The following is a 16503-nucleotide window of genomic DNA, read 5'->3' on the forward strand; positions in this document are numbered from 1 at the left end:
CCTCGTCACGGCTCATCAGAGAAGACAAGAATTATGTTGGATCAAAGAAGTGGTCTGGATAAGGAAGTCAACCCAAGTGATGAACCTGGACGAGGGGATGGGGGTACATCTATAGCCATGTTTTGGGACCATGTTCTCGCCGAAAAAGCTGAAGGTGTCTGATATACATTGAAACGTAAGCAAGATGAGAGTAGTTGGTTGTGTATGGCCTCCTTCGCAGACTTGTGGAGCGGCAGCATTTACGGCCCAGCCCGGAATACTGTGCTGTGTATGATGCAGTTTTAATTGCTGATACTGTGGTATACTGTACTGTGTATGATGCAATTTTAATTGCTGATACTGTGGTATACTGTGCTGTGTATGATGCAGTTTTAATTGCTGATACTGTGGAATACTGTACTGTGTATGATGCAGTTTTAATTGCTGATACTGTGGTATACTGTGCTGTGTATGATGCAGTTTTAATTGCTGATACTGTGGTATATTGTACTGTGTATGATGCAGTTTTAATTGCTGATACTATGGAATACTGTACTGTGTATGATGCAGTTTTAATTGCTGATACTGTGGTATACTGTACTGTGTATGATGCAGTTTTCAATTGCTGATACTGTGGTATACTTAAGGGTAGGAATATTCACATTTCTTGAAATTTTCTATACTATTTTTTATAGTATGTTTCATGTCATACCAGACTATAGCTAACATAAGGTTATTGATATCTCCTGTTGTTGATGAGACTGAGAGCACTAACCTGCCCCCCTGTTTTGCAGGATACTGTTTGGCCATCACAGGAGGCAGCTAATTGTCTCCTTATGAGAGGCAACAGAAGCTCATTCTCCCACGCTTGTATGGCCGGCCCTGCACTTGTTAAGGTACGTATGACTTGTTGCACAGCAGGGGGGAGAATGGGAGCTGGGCAGGGGAGAGTGGAAGCTGGACAGGGGAGAGTGGAAGCTGGACAGGGGAGGATGGAAGCTGGAGTGGGGAGAATGGAAGCTGGAGATGGGAGAATGGAAGCTGGAGATGGGAGAGTGGAAGCTGGAGATGGGAGAGTGGAAGCTGGAGATGGGAGAGTGGAAGCTGGAGATGGGAGAGTGGAAGCTGGAGATGGGAGAGTGGAAGCTGGAGATGGGAGGATGGCAGCTGGAGAGGGAGGATGGGAGCTGGAGAGGGGAGGATGGGAGCTGGAGAGGGGAGGATGGAAGCTGGAGTGGGGAGGATGGGAGCTGGAGAGGGAAGGATGGGAGCTGGAGATGGGAGAGTGGAAGCTGGAGATGGGAGCTCGGAAGCTGGGGAGGGGAGGATGGGAGCTGGAGATGGGAGGGTGAGGGCTGGAGAGGGGAGGGTAGCCCTTGTCAGGTGAGCTGCCTCAGGCATGCAGGCTAATCTTGGAGACATTTCTTTGACCTGGAAATAATAATGACCATAATGATATTTTCTGTTGCTATCAGGAATCCTGAAGCCCACAAAACCAGATCTACAAGTGCCTTTTGCATCTACTCAAAGGAAAGGTGTGGAAGAAGTTTCCTGGACCAGATTGCTATGATCAGCCATCATACTGTTTCTGTCTACATTCTGAGCAATACATGTTATGTTTATGGGTAGTTTATTCATATTAGATGTAACAAAGCATACCACCTTTATTAAGGTTCAACATCATGGAATGGATCAAATTTTCTATGGACTGAGGTGTTAAGTTTAAGAGTTCCTACTTGAATTCATAGAGCTCACTTGAAAGTTTTTGCAAGGATTATAGAAGGTGATATTCAGTTGTTGTTTAATTTAACATTTATAAACAAGGTGTCAAAGATGAGAAGAATCAAGGTATAAAGTTGTTCTGGTATGAATAATCATTGTCATTGATTGAGATGGATATGAAGACAAGAAATAAAAATAGCACATAGACACACAAGTGTTTCCTATCTGTTTGAATGAATGAGCTGTTTACATTATGTTTTACATAGCTTACCCTTCTTCTCCTTTGGGGAGGGGCATACTCTGGGTGGTCGCAGAAGGTTCTTGTGGCATCTACAGTGTTGCTGCACGCCGTACAAATTGATGTACCGTTAGTTACATCAGCCATGTCCCAGAAAACTCGCAGCAGTCGTGCAGGACATGGGATAAGTGTCCCGGAATGGCTGCCCGTGGGTGGTATGGGGCAGCAACACTGGGGGGTGCGCTTCGCCTCATCGTAATGCAGTTGGCATAACCGGCTGCCGCAGGGCAGACCAAGCCTCTTGCATGTCGGCACGTCGATTTCTATCACTTTATCATGTCGACACCCCCCTGATAACCGTGTCCTTCCCCGCATAAAGCAGAGTCGCCCCATGTCTCAGCTCGGGACCGGACTTCCGGGTTTCTGAATTTGCCGCCCCGCGAAAGGGCAGTTGGGAGAGTTACGGGGTCAATCAAATAACCGCTGGGGTTTTCCCTTCTCCGTGGCCCAGTACTCACATACAACCATGTATTTTACAATTATCCATGTAGACAAATAGATAATGAATGTAATCTGACATGAAAGTTCTGAGGAAATGTTTTATTGATTAATAACTAAGGCAAAGAACTGAATTCATTCGGCCGCGTCGCCTGGTAACTGCACCTTTAACCCTTGACCGCATGACCTCTCTACATCAGCTGAGCGTAAAACTACCTGATGACCCACACAATTCACAGTTTATCAGTTCGTCCTGTAGTTATTGCACGTTTCAGGTCCTTCCATGGCTGCGTTTGGTGGAAAACAAATTGCCGTGTGCCACGCTGCATGTGCGAAAGGTGATGTTCGATTCTGAAAACATGGTATCACGCTTACCGTTGCGTATTTGGACAGCGTTGCAACAAAATTACGAGCGTTGCAAAAGATATTTTACGGACACAGGTGCTCGGAAACTGTTACACAGGGTTTTATCCTTATATACGCGCATACGTCCTTAAATACGCTACGTTAGGAGGGTATGGTATTTTTTTGGTGTAGATTCTTAAAAGAGGGTGGATTTTTCCATGACCTGGATTAACGAATTTATATGCTTTATTGTCAAGTAACACCATATTATTTCGGTCCTTTTCAACCAGGACCATGCACCAGGCAAGCTTGGATGATGCAATGGAGCTGGCCTGATATTGCAATAACGGCGTAAATGTGCTTTACCTGCTACTGTCGGGGCGCCCCGGGGCTCAGAACGGCACTGGGCGTTCTGTAGTGCGCCTGCGCGAACTTAATGTTCGAATTTCAAGCGTTCTATTCAGGCGTGCCAAATGTTGTATCAGAGAAGATATTACAAAAACCGTAAAAACATCCGGCCTTCCGGCTTCATTTTGCCAATGTGCTCTAACTTACAAGATTATACGTTATAACAATCATGCGTAAACTTGTGTTTTATAAATGAGATAGTAGTATTTAGTTTCGAAGATACTCACTGTCATTCTTTACTACCACAGAGGAAGAATCCACAGATAAACTCCCAACACTTCCAGACTGGACCAATGTGACGAAGGACTGCTGGGTCTGTTTGAGTGCGTACTCAGCAGCAGCTATAACTACCACTACTTCTACTTGATTAGATTGACTGGAAGAAAGATGAAAGCCAGGCAGAAGTTTTGATAGTAACTCAAATATATTTCAGGCTCTTACACTACGTACATGTATTGTATCATGATCTAACATAATGATTATGACAGCTATATATAGAAGGTCTTGAGAATATAAAAAAGGGTGTGGAGTTTGGGGAAAACTTTACAAAGAACTGTGCCAACAATGACGAAAGTTAGTGGATGCTACCTGAAACGTCTGTCAGTGACCGTTTGAAAAATCATAATTATCCAGTTGCTTGAGGAACTGTTTTTGGCATATCTTATTACCTGGATGTCTAATTTTCACCGACCTGTGCCAACAATGGTTACAAATACAGTAACTGTTATCCTTCCATGATTTTAAATTACATGTTGACAAAGTATGCATATTATTACTTGCTTTTGCCTAAATTTGGAACAAAACATCAATACTTACGTCTGTTTGAACCGTAACACCTGTAGACCCTGGAAGCCTACAGTCTGTAGGAGTTGGACGGACATCTGCAAGTGGCAAACATACAGAGTATATGTTATGAAGGCAATAGTTATAATCACAATATAATATATTCTACATTCAAGTTCCTCTGTGTTAGTAGTTACTTGTTTAAAGGTAAAACTTTTGTTCCAACACACAAGGGAGCAGTCACCCATCACTCAACTGCGACAGCGGCTGACATCGTCTACCAGATACCTTTGACTAAGTGTTGTCACACTTCAGAGAAGCCACATGACAAGTCTCACTGCGTCAGCCTATTGAAGAGGACCAGAGTGACTGGTCGAAAGCTCTAGGTGAGAACAATTCACTTGTGTGTCAGAACAAAAGTTTTAACTTCAAACATGTATTCTACATACTTTGATCATTCGGCTTGTGATCTTGTCAGACAATACTTACAGACTCCTCGACCTTGGTCTGAAGCTGGCGGAAGGCCACAGATGTGCTGTCCTTCAGGTCAGCTGACCAGGACTGGGTCAAGGTCATCACAACAGAGGAAGTCAAAGTCACTAAAATGAAAATGAGTAAAATCAACATAAAACAGTCACTCTTATACTGTCATCAATAAATTTTGTAGTTCTAACGATGAACAATGTTGGATAGATTATCTTAAGTTTGTAGTATTTGATCTATATATAATACTATGTACAGTTGTAGAATAGATTATCTTATGTTTGTAGTATTGTATTAGTTTTTTTAAATATATAATCCTCTGAACAGTTGTAAAGCTTTAGAATTTTTAAACATGCTTCTGATCTTAATGTAAATAAAAAAAACTGTTACAGTATTCAATTCGTATTCCTTGCAAAGGAAATCTTACAGCACTTCAATCTGAATCAGCCTATGATTAAAAACACATTGAATAAGTTGCTGCAAAACATGTAATTTTACCATCTTTTGTGACAGTTGCCGTCACGTTGGAGTTGATAGAAATGCCAGCAAGTTGCCCGGACGTAACAGTCTGCACTAGAGTGTTCTGGACAGAACTGGCAGCATAGGAGGCCACCACCATACGGACTACCACAACTACTGTGTTGGTGGAACTGAAGAAGAGAGACAACAAAAAATGTTGGTTTTTGTTTGCATGAAAACATAAACCAAGGGCTAACAACGTTGCCGAAGAATATGCCAAAGAGTTAGTTCTACCCAGTATAATATTACTGAGCAATACAGTCCGGTGTAATGGGTGTAATCGTGGTGCATTCTGCTAGAGGGCGCAGATGCATAGGCATCTTATCATTTGTAGGGATATGAATGACGGTATATGTGAGTAGCCTTATGTAGCCAGCCCAGGTAGACAGCCCGTTTTTTTCCTTAAACCCACTGTAGTACAATGTTATTCATGCATCTTATATAGCTTTGTGGCATGGGCAGACAGATCCTAGCATTGCTTAATGTTATCATTTATTATAACTATTTCCATATGATTGTAAGCTAACAAGTTGAACTTTGTTCCAATGTAGCAAACGTTATTCTCCTATAGTTATTTACAATCAGCCAAGTAACATTAGGGACTCACCTCTTCATAAATTCTACCACTACGACTCTTTGGAATCCGACAGTGTTTCCAAATTGTATAGTCAGCTGGGGATAAAATACAGGCAAAGTTGTATGATGAATCACTCGACGAAGTTTGTTTGTTTCGCATAACCGGTAAACCGACTTCAGGCGTAACGCACCAGTTTTGTACATGTACGCACATGTAAGACTAAGACTGCGTAAGACCGGACTGTAAGGTTTGAACCACTCACACCGGAAAGGACCCCTACTCTTTTTGATAAGTGCGGTGGGTTCTTTAACGTGCGTGGGGTGTGGCTCCCCAAACACGGGACCTCCATTTAATGTCCGATCCGAGGGACGTCCCTAACCGAAGCTAGGTACTCATTTACACCTGAGTGAAGTAAGGGAGGTCGTGTAAAGTGCCTTTCCCAATGGCACAAGATCGGTGACATGGACAGGATTTAAACCAGCAACCTCTTGGGTGTGGGCCGAACGCGCAACCGACTGCGCCACACGACCCCACACAGTACTTTTGTAGGTCTACTGCAACTAATGATTTAAAAACAAACTTTGAATAACAAGTTTAGGATAACAGATTAATAGACTTACTGCTTCCTGTAATTGTGTCTGCAGAGTAATGAAAGCCTGTGATGTTCTGTTTTCAAGGTCAGCTGTAAACTGCTGGGTCAAGGTCATCTGGGCAGTCTGGGACACCGTGACTGGAGTGAGCAAAAACACACAAAAAAGAGGCCATACATTATGTCTTCAGAGTCAAATCCAATAACCTAATTGTCTTCTTTGCCAAGAAGGTTATGTCTTCGAATCTTTGTGACTGTACATATTTATTTATTTATTTATTTCATCATAAGACGGCTGGGTAGCCCCATTCAGCTTACATTAGCTGTTTTCCAAGGGGCCCAACAAAATTACACAAGACATTGTTACATACAGTAAAACAAGAGTGGACAACATACAGTAAACATAAAAGTCCGATGCGTCAAAACAGAGTCATAGTCCTATACTCAAAGTCCTAGCGGTTCAAAGGTCTGTTTGTTTGTTTGTTTGTTTGTTTGTTTGCTTGTAATCAGCATAACTCAAGTCATTGATGGGTATGAATCGTGGAGACATGATCCTATGGTCCTCTTGCGGCTTTCTAAGCTACTGCAGCTGACAAATTGTCATCGAAACGTCAGCTCTTGTAAACAAGTGGTTGTGAATAAAGAAGTTTGATATTGTGGCGTCTGTGTGGTGTAGTGGATAGAGCATCCGACTGTCAAGCAAGGAGACCCAGGTTCAATCCCCAGGGTTGGACCCAGACATGTCCGGACATGCACCCAGACGTTGTGCCCTTGAGAATTGCACTTAACACACATTTCCCCCCTCAGTTAGAGGGTTCCTGGGCCCTACTTGGGTCTGGGTTGGCGTTAGGAAGAGCATCCAGCAGTAAAAATCTTGCTTCAAAAAGACTTGTACTTGGTGCAGGCACGTCTGACCCCCGGTTGGGGGAAAATGACGTTAAATTTAACGTTAAAATATATTGATTCATTAACTATGAAAATTTTGACTAGAAAATGAAACAGTTACTGCGCTCAGTTCTTACCATCATTTTGGACGACAGCAGACGTGTTGTCGACCGAGAGGCCAGTGACCTGACCTGACGTTACCACGGTAACAAAGGCATTCTGGGTAGCTGTGGAAGCGTACTGTGCCGTCACGATCCTCACTATCACTTGGATAGTGTTTGTCTTCCTGTTGGAAAGAAAAAGGACAGTCATCAACTACTAATAAGTTGTCCAAAAGCTTGGTCTGAGTCATTTCTTTCTTCATAATAAAGATTTAGAAATTTAGCAATTTTGAAACAAATTTTGAATTGCAAAAGAAAAGATAACTGGTTGACCAGTTTCTGCGAAGAGAAATCTGTACTTACGTTCGTCTAAACTCAGCTACCTGCAAGCCCTGGAAACCAACTGTCTCTAGCAGCTGTTGGGTCATCTGTAATACATTAAAGTCATTAGATTTCAGCAAATAGAAGGAACGCCCGTAAAAATACACTTCAAAGATGCCACAAATTGCAATAAATTCTTGCATCAGCAAAAAAAAGTGATGCTCACTGATTCTTCCACTTGTGTCTTGAGCTGCATGTAGGCCACACTTGTAGTGTCCTGTAGGTCAGCTGACCAGGCTTGGGTAACCACCAGGTTTAGCGATGACGAAACACTCACTGGAAACAAAACAGATACTGTAGATTAATACTTAGTCTATCATGATAATCATAAAGGTTCATCTGTGTTGGTAGTTACAGGTTTAAAGTTAAAACGTTTGTTCCAACACAATAATTTCAATTTGTTGTGCTGGAACAAAAGTTTTAACTTTAAATAACACGTATGCATTGCATATAGTAACCAAAGATATTTTATTCGAAATATTATTCTCAAGTACCATTGAGTAACAATGACTATCATGATAGTCGTTGTTATTCCAATGGTACTTGCATTGTACAGTTTCATATCCTAGCTTAAGAACTATTTTGATATATTTTGTATGAAAATCAGTGAAATTAAATCAAGTGGCAAGTATTCACTATCTTGAATAAAAAAAAATTTCAAGAAACAACGACATTTAGTAATCTGTATGTGCATAATGGTTTGCGTACCATCTCTCTTGACAGTTGCTGTCACATTGGAGTTGACAGAGATCGCTCCTATTTGTCCTGACTTCACAGTCTGCACTAATGTTGTCTGCACTTGACCGGCAGCATAGGAGGCCATCACCATACGGACTACCACAACTACTGTGTTGGTGGAACTGGAGTAACACAAAAATGTTACTCTTACGAAAAAAGTCTTCCATCTGTCAATAAAAATTGGCTAAATAGCCTGGGTACCATTTTGCTAAATTTATGTCCGCTGCGATACTTGCTCTCAACCAACAATCAGAGCAGACGTAAACTAACCAGGATGGTACCCAGGCTGCAATTAAACGTTGAATAAACAGAAACGAAAATGAATCAGATTTCGACTCTCAATAATACTGCCCAACCTTTGTGTGAATTCTACAACGATGGCTCTCTGGAAACCAACCGTAGTCCCAAACTGCACAGTCAGCTAAAATGAAAAAAAGCAAAAATATTACCGGTAAATACGCAATGTAATGTGGGGTTTGCGCGTCTCTGGATCAAAAGGTTAGGAGTTTGAATCCCAGCTCGTGTTGCTCACCCAACATGCATGGTGCTGTTCATTGCTCTTGCCAAAGAGAGCTAGGAGAATTTGAACCTGTAAGTTGTAAATACTGTACATAGCGCCTGTATTTTCTGTCAGGACCAGTGGAAGAAGACCTGATAGCTCTTTAGTGAGCTGAAACTGCATAAAGATCATTTTACATTTGGCTGCTGCTGTATAATTTCCTTCGGGACATGTCGCCCTGAAAACAGTCTGGCATCCAGGCTAGCATGTTGGCCCTGGAGCCTAGAAATAGTCCTGTACAGTGCGGGCCCTGTAAGCAGTCTGGCACCCAGGCTACATAGATCTGAAAATAAAACTTTAGGTGGCAGGTCTAAAGATACAGGCCATTAAACCAATCACCCATAGTTATTAGACTTGTGCATGTGTCCCCGTGGCCCTATATATATATATTGTGTTGGGCTGAAAAAAAATTCCAGTGCAAAAAAGAAACCCCGCGCCAAAAATGAAAAAAAAATTCCAGTGTAAAACAAAGAAACCCCCCCCCCCAAACATGGCAAAAATAACCCCGAACCCAAACCTCTGCTTGGAGAGAAGGTATTTATAACAGGGCGTCTCAGGCGTCTCTGCTACATGCATGTGTATATGGGAACGTTGTTACATTGCGCATATGTCTGAAAAAGTCACGAGATTACGTTAAGAGCTCTCAGGTATGTGTAAATAGATTTGTTTGATGTTTCCTAGATTAACTCCTTCTTCCACGAAAATAAGTCTGGCTCTTGTGGACAAACAAAATACCATTGCATCACCTGATGCCACGTCATTCTCCCAAATAAGGGTAAAAGTAAGCATACTTAGTCAGACCAATTAAGGCATTATTTACTATATTCATGACTTAAAAAAAAAACAGTTATACACTGCGCGACAGTACAGTGTGCACAGTACGGTCGAAATGGACGGGCAGGGAAAGGATGTCCGGTCGCCTGTCTCCGGCCCCGGCAGCCCCCAAACAAGCGGGCTGCCGCCTCAACCCCGTCCCGTCCATCAGAGTGGTTCACACGGGTGTGTCCGCCATGGCAACGGCGCTTCTGACAAGCAGCGGGAAGACCAGGGCACGTCTTCAGGTAGCCGGTGCTTTTCATACCTGCCTTTTACAGTGGATATTTGCCACTAATCCCCCATATCGAATTGAAGTATTTATATTATATGAACTATAATATATATATATTATAGTATATATATATTTAAGTATTTTCATTCCTTACATTTAATAATTTTTTTTTGATTCTGAAATGATTCTGGCTCAGTATTAATTATTTGACGATTAGGCGAGGACAAACACGTGTCTTCCTGTATGAATTTTTTTCTTATTTCTCTCAGGTATCAGACTCGAGCGGCAGCCTGAGTCTTATGGGCTATCGGACGAGGCTGCAAGAGTTACCAACCCTATGTACGCCTCCAATCCAGGTAAATAATGTACAGAGTAATGATTTCGCTTGTCTTGTTACTGCTTTTGCCGCAGATGACTAGTACTTAATTCAAATTTTCTTAAAGCGACGGTCACAACCCGCCATACGTGCTTCTGCGTGCTGTCTACGTGCAAAAACGTGGGCAAACGTAGGGCATCCGTGCGTGGTGAGTACCGCCTCCGTACGGAATCCTACGGATTTGGGAGCACGCAGACACGCCGTAGAACTTTAAGTGCATGTAAAACTTTTTCTACGTGCGGTCTGCGGTTTCACCACCCGTGCGTGCGAGTGCGGGCGACGCGCGTGCCCCGTAGGACCCGTAGGTAAGAAGCACGTGTGAGTACGGCCTCCTTACGGTAAAGTTGCAATCGCACAGAGATCGTACGTTGTAAGCACGTACAACTCACTTACCACTTGCGCAACGTACGATGCACGCAACCGCTCACAGCCAGACTTGGCGTGCAGAGTGACTGCAGACCACACTCTTACACCTTGCGCAACCGTGCGAGTGACGTGCGAGTGAAGTGCGTAGACGCCACTCCTTCCCCACGTTTTCAGAAAAAACGTAGCAGACGTAGCCTCCCATAAAACGTACGGACAAAAAGCACGTACGGTGGGTTGTGACCGTCGCTTTACTTGTCTCAGGCACCACACCCATGCAGCAGCCTCAGACACTGCGATATTACGCCGCTGGCAGAATACCGAACCCTACGCTCGCCTCCAATGCAGGTAAATTGATGACGGTCTTTGTTTCATTTTTGCATCTTCTACCTTGTATTAAACTCCTCAAATTACCCACGGATGGTTGCCTTTTAATTTCAGTTGTTTTGTCTCATTCACAGGTACGCAACAGCCCCTGTCGCATTGGCGATCACTTGCAAACGCCACTGCAAGGATGTTCAACCCTATGTACGCCTTTAGTTCAGGTAAATCGTTTAGTAGTCCCTATTTTGTTCGTTTTGGATGTTGTAGGCCCAATATTATTCAATCATAACTATATTACGTCTTTGTTGTTTTGTTCACAGACGTTCCCCCAATAGACCAACCCCAGACTGATTACCAGGCACGTGAGAACGACGCTGTAAACACACCCGAAGTCACGTACGCATCTATACCAGGTAAAACGTTATCCTTGTCCTGCTGGCATTCCTGGCACAATATTTTTCAATAATTTTTATGTCTTAATTAGATCATAGACCCCCAATTTTTTTTTGCCCTGCAGTGGCATAGTTACTTTCGCATTCGTTGCGTTTCGCTGCGGTGTGATGCGTTGCACGAGAAATACCCCTAAATCGTACCTATAAAGGTGCTATGTAGATGGTACTGTATGTGCCGAGCGACATATCTTGCGCACAGCAGGACAAAGCTTCTCTTTTCTTGCATCCATTTTTTTCATTGCTTTGTGACTGTAGCCTCACAAAAGCTGACGGTTTCTTTTAAGGTGTCCTCCCAGGCTAATTTGGCATTTTAGCTGTAGTTGTACTGAATATTGATACCTGGGTACAAAAGGGTTATGAATATGATTTTTTGGACCATATGGATGACGTCATCACATTTTATTGCCCCAAATGTAATTATCTTTAAAGTTATAATATAGCACTTTGGTACAAGTAACCGAAAAAAAGTATGATTTTCATGTGCATAATGGTCTAAGCTACAAACGTACGTTTGCACAAATTGATATCTACTAATTACCCGTAGTTATTAGAGAATAACTAAATTTTAATTAGGCAATTAGGTTATTCTCTAATAACTACAGATAATTAGTAGATCCTTTTTGTTCATGTCGTATTTGCCTATTTCTGTAAATGTTAAAAATATGGCCTACTTTTAGTGACAAGTATACAACAACGACACAAGACCCCAACCTCCACAAGCCCTTATTTGATACACAATACATTATATGTACTCCTCTTAAAAGATTGAATTCAAATGACATCCTACTTCGTCATTTCTAGACCTTCAAACATAGCCATTTTTGCTAATTTCTGTATGTATGTCCAAAATATGGCCTACTTTTAGGGAAAAGTACACACCAACGACACAAGACCCCAACCTCTCTCCAAGTATTCAATTGTTATACTTTAAATATATGTACTTCCCCGCAAAGATTGAAGTCAAATAGCATCTAACTTTGTTATTTCTTGAGCTTCAAACATAGCCGTATATGTCAATTTCTGTACATGTCCAAAATATGGCCTACTTTTAGGGACAAGTGCACACCAACGACACAAGACCTCAACCTCCACAAGTATTCATTTGATACATAATACATATATGTACTACCCAGCAAGGTTGGATTCAAATGACATCCTACTTTGTTATTTCTAGAGCTTCAAACATTGCAGTATATGTCAATTTCTGTAAATGTCCAAAACATGGCCTACTTTGAGGGACAAGTGCACACCAACGACACAAGACCCCAACCTCCACAAGTATTCATTTAATAGACAAGACATAGTGTTACTTTGGGCAAAAGACTTTATCAGATTGCTTTCTTTCTTTTATAGATATAGCATCCTGAACATGGCTGAAAGTCATATTTTCCCTCAAATTCAAAATTTGACCTACTTCTAAGAAGAACCACGTGACAACCAAAGAAGTGCCTAAAGTTTGCAACCATGAATTTTATAGCACATATGTTTATGTATCTATAATTCAAATTTGAAGCAAATAAAGCACCATCTTTGGACTTACAGCACTTTGAAGTTGGGAAGAAATAACGCTTTTTCATAAGCCTCAAACACTGTATTGTGTTAGGGTTGCCCAGGTCCTTTAAACGAACTTCTTGACAATTTCAAAGCTATTATAGAATAGCGGATTAGTTGGTCTTTTATGCCCATACTTTGTTTTTCCATAATATTAAAGCACTTGCTCGTAATCGTGCCTTAAACTATGCTAAATTTCATGTTTTTCACATGTCTTAATCAGGGGAAATGGCCCCGAAACTTGTTTGGCCCGTTACCATGGCAACGATCGGTGCTGACCGGAAAGAAAGCTATTTTGAGGGGTTGTGGGCCAAATACTATCACTGTGCAAAGTTTGAGCCAAATCGATTTTTTGACCCCTGCCACCATTGTTTAATCCTTACAGACATTCGCTCTTAAGTAGTTGATTGGAATGTGATACTGTTCGGGTAGGTTTTTGCTGAGAACGCTCTAAAATAGTTTGTCAAGATGACTCCACAGTTGTGTCAAAAGCATTTTTTTAAGCACGAAAGAAACCACTGTAAACATGCATGCAGATCTATTTCTTTACCTTTTAATGCCGAGGTCACATTTCCAAACCGGGGTCCGGCCGAGTAGTTTCGATTAACGAAAAATCAACAGGTTAGATCAACAGTTTACGCAAATAGTGCTTTTTTGTTTGGGTATACTCCCTAATTTTTTTGTTACCTCCATGAAAAATGGAGGTATTGTTTTTGGCGTGTCTGTCTGTATGTCTGTGTGTGTGTCTGTCTATCTGTGTGTGTGTCTGTCTGTGTGTGTGTGTCTGTCTGTGTGTGTGTCTGTCTGTGTGTGTCTGTGTGTCTGTCTGTGTGTGTGTGTCTGTCTGTCTGTGTTACCGCAACATTGTAGTCAGCATAACTCCAGAATGCCTTTATGGATTGTGATGACATTTGGTATGATGGTAAGTCTTAAAAAGGCAAAGGTCAAGGTCAAGTATGGGCCTCCTGATGGATGACCTTGGTACTGCAGCAGATCTTCCGGTTTTTGTATCTTTTGTCCTGAACAAGCTATGGTCTTGACTTTTTTTGGTGACAGATAGCTTATCCTGTCAGAAATGAGTGGTGTAAGTTTGGTCCCCCTAGCAGCTTGTTCTGGAACTGCAGGTTAGTTCCTGGTAAAATCTTTCAAAGCCAATAAGTCCAGATTGGAACAACATATTTTCATCATTTTTGGTGTGTAGGTACCTGAGAGACAGTTGTACATGATTAAATGCAAATTATGCACATAAGGACTTAATTTGCATAATTAATGAGGAAATTCTATAATTACAGTTTTTCATATAATTGTACTGCTATACATGTAATCTATTTAATCTGTGGCAGGCGAAAGATCAACAGATACCGATTATGCAAATAGTGACCTAATTTGCATAATTAATGTGAACATTTTGTGACTCCTTATTGGTGAATGATGGGAATTTCATACCTTGTGACATGTATAAGCTACTTAAAGGTTAGCACTACTACGTATATATCATGTTAATGTAGGGGTTATTTGCATAATTAATGAGGACATGTTGAAATGAAATATGACAATGCAAGCCCATATTTCATGGAGGTATGAGATCTCAGAACTCTTGTTTTGTATGTTTAAGGCCAAATATTTTTTATAAATGACTAAAAGTATATAACATCTTTTTTCGCCCAGACGACCCACCCATGGACCAGCCCCAGACTGATCACCAGGCACGTGCGAACGATGACGAAAACACACCCAACTTCTCACATGCCTCCATACCAGGTAAAAAGATTTAAGTTCCTCTCTTTTCTTGCATTTTGGTTTTTGAGGGTTTCTTCAACACCCCTAAATTCTACCAAACCAGGTACAGCGTTTCATGTAGAACAGACCATCATTGACAAGATACGCACTAGAAGGCTCAGATGGTTTTGGGCATGTGATGCAAAGACCAGCAAACACCTTAGTTTGTAAGGCATACCACCAGGAGTTAAAAAACGCTAGACCACCCAAGAGGTGGAAAGGCCAGATCCAGAGTGACACAGGGCTTACCCTAAGAGAAGCAGAGTCTATTGCTCTTGCAGAGTCTATTGCTCTTGCAGAGACTATTGCTCTTGGATTCCTCTCTTTTCTGGCATTTTGGTTTTTGCATTGCTTTGCGATTGTAACTTCACTAAAGCTGAGGGTTTCTTCAACACCCCTAAATTTTTGTATGGCTGCATACCAGGTGAAAAGATTCAAATTTACATAGTTACGTAATATGAAAATCCTTTGATTTAATTGCCTTTTACAATGAAGATTCTATACACATAGCATCTAAATGTATGGCAGGTGAAACCTAAATAGGCATTACTTATGCAAATGAGGATCTGATTTGCAAATTACTTTACCCCAAAGTATTTCAAACTCGTGGCACGTGTGAATTTGTTCAAACTGAGAACCAATATGGCATCGCGTAAATGTTGACGAAAACAAAAACCCAAGCGGAGTGTACTTTTTCTACCAGACGGCGCGTATCCGGGTGGAGCGAGCAGTCGCCGTGGTGTCTGTAGCTTCCTATACGCCCGCCGCAGCTGTCTGGCCGCCGGCATCGCCGTGCTACTGAGTCTGGTCGCCGTGGGACTCGCCCCTCTGACGTTCAGCAACAAACAGGTAACAGTCTTGTACCACAAAGTCTGTAGTCCAACAGTTTTGTCTAATTCTTATTTTGTGTTTAAGGGGGTACAAAAACTAATTTGCTGCTTTTTTGGTATGTTTGCACTTAACATGTTGTACATTTGGTATTCTGACGTACGTACGTACGTTTGTACATGTAGGAAATATCTCATTTGTCGACAACTGTGAAACTCGACCAAGACAAAATACGCCAACTGTCTGCCACTCTTAACGCCTTGAAACGCGACCAAGACACCTTGCGCCGACTGTCCACCACTGTTGACGCCTTGAAACGCGACCAAGACGGCATTTCCGCCACTGTTGACGCCTTGAAACGCGACCAAGACACCTTGTGCCGACTGTCCGCCACTGTTGACGCCTTGAAACAGGACCAAGACGGCATGTCCTCCACTGTTGACGCCGTGAAACGCGACCAAGACGACGTGCGCCGACTGCCCACCACGGTCGACGCATTAAAATGCGACCAAGTCAACATGTCCGCCACTGTTGACGCATTGAAAGGAGACCAAGACGACGTGCGCCGACTGTCTACCACGGTTGACGCCTTAAAACGCGACCAAGACGGCATGTCCGCCACGACTGACGCCGCAAAACGCGACCTAGACATCGAGCGCAGTCAAACCGCTACCTCGGAAAAGCGTCTTCACGAGATGACTTTACGTAAATTGTTTTTTTCCCTCTTATGTTGGCTCTTGATGTTTGTCTTTTTGCCAGTATTATTAGTTGGATAAAAATTAAATGTGGCACACTTGTATGTGTGTGTGTACATGTGGCGTGTGTGTGTGTGTGTGTGTGTGTGTGCATGTGATGTGTGTGTGTGTGAATGTGTGTGTGTGTGTTTGTGCGCGCGCGCGTGTATGCGTGTGTGTTTGTGTGTGTTAATGTGTATGTAATGGTGTGTGTGTGTGTGTGCGTTTGTGTGTTTATGTGTA

At 42.2% G+C, this 16503-nt stretch overlaps 1 protein-coding gene and 1 long non-coding RNA gene across 2 annotated transcripts in view; one reads left to right on the top strand and one right to left on the bottom strand.

Annotated features, from left to right (window-relative positions):
- Window positions 1-1912, top strand: part of LOC109469972 — a 4395-nt gene extending 2483 nt beyond the window's left edge. The window contains exons 4-5 of the long non-coding RNA XR_002140226.1: window positions 774-875; window positions 1455-1912. This is a non-coding gene — a long non-coding RNA (uncharacterized LOC109469972). The remainder of the gene's footprint in view (window positions 1-773; window positions 876-1454) is intronic.
- LOC109469964 overlaps window positions 1-16503 on the bottom strand; it is a 112423-nt gene that overhangs the window by 43195 nt on the left and 52725 nt on the right. The gene's annotated exons all lie outside the window — the stretch shown is intronic.

The sequence above is a fragment of the Branchiostoma belcheri genome, unplaced genomic scaffold (assembly GCF_001625305.1).
Source record: "Branchiostoma belcheri isolate BF01 breed outbred unplaced genomic scaffold, Haploidv18h27 scaffold213, whole genome shotgun sequence".
NCBI lineage: Eukaryota > Metazoa > Chordata > Leptocardii > Amphioxiformes > Branchiostomatidae > Branchiostoma > Branchiostoma belcheri.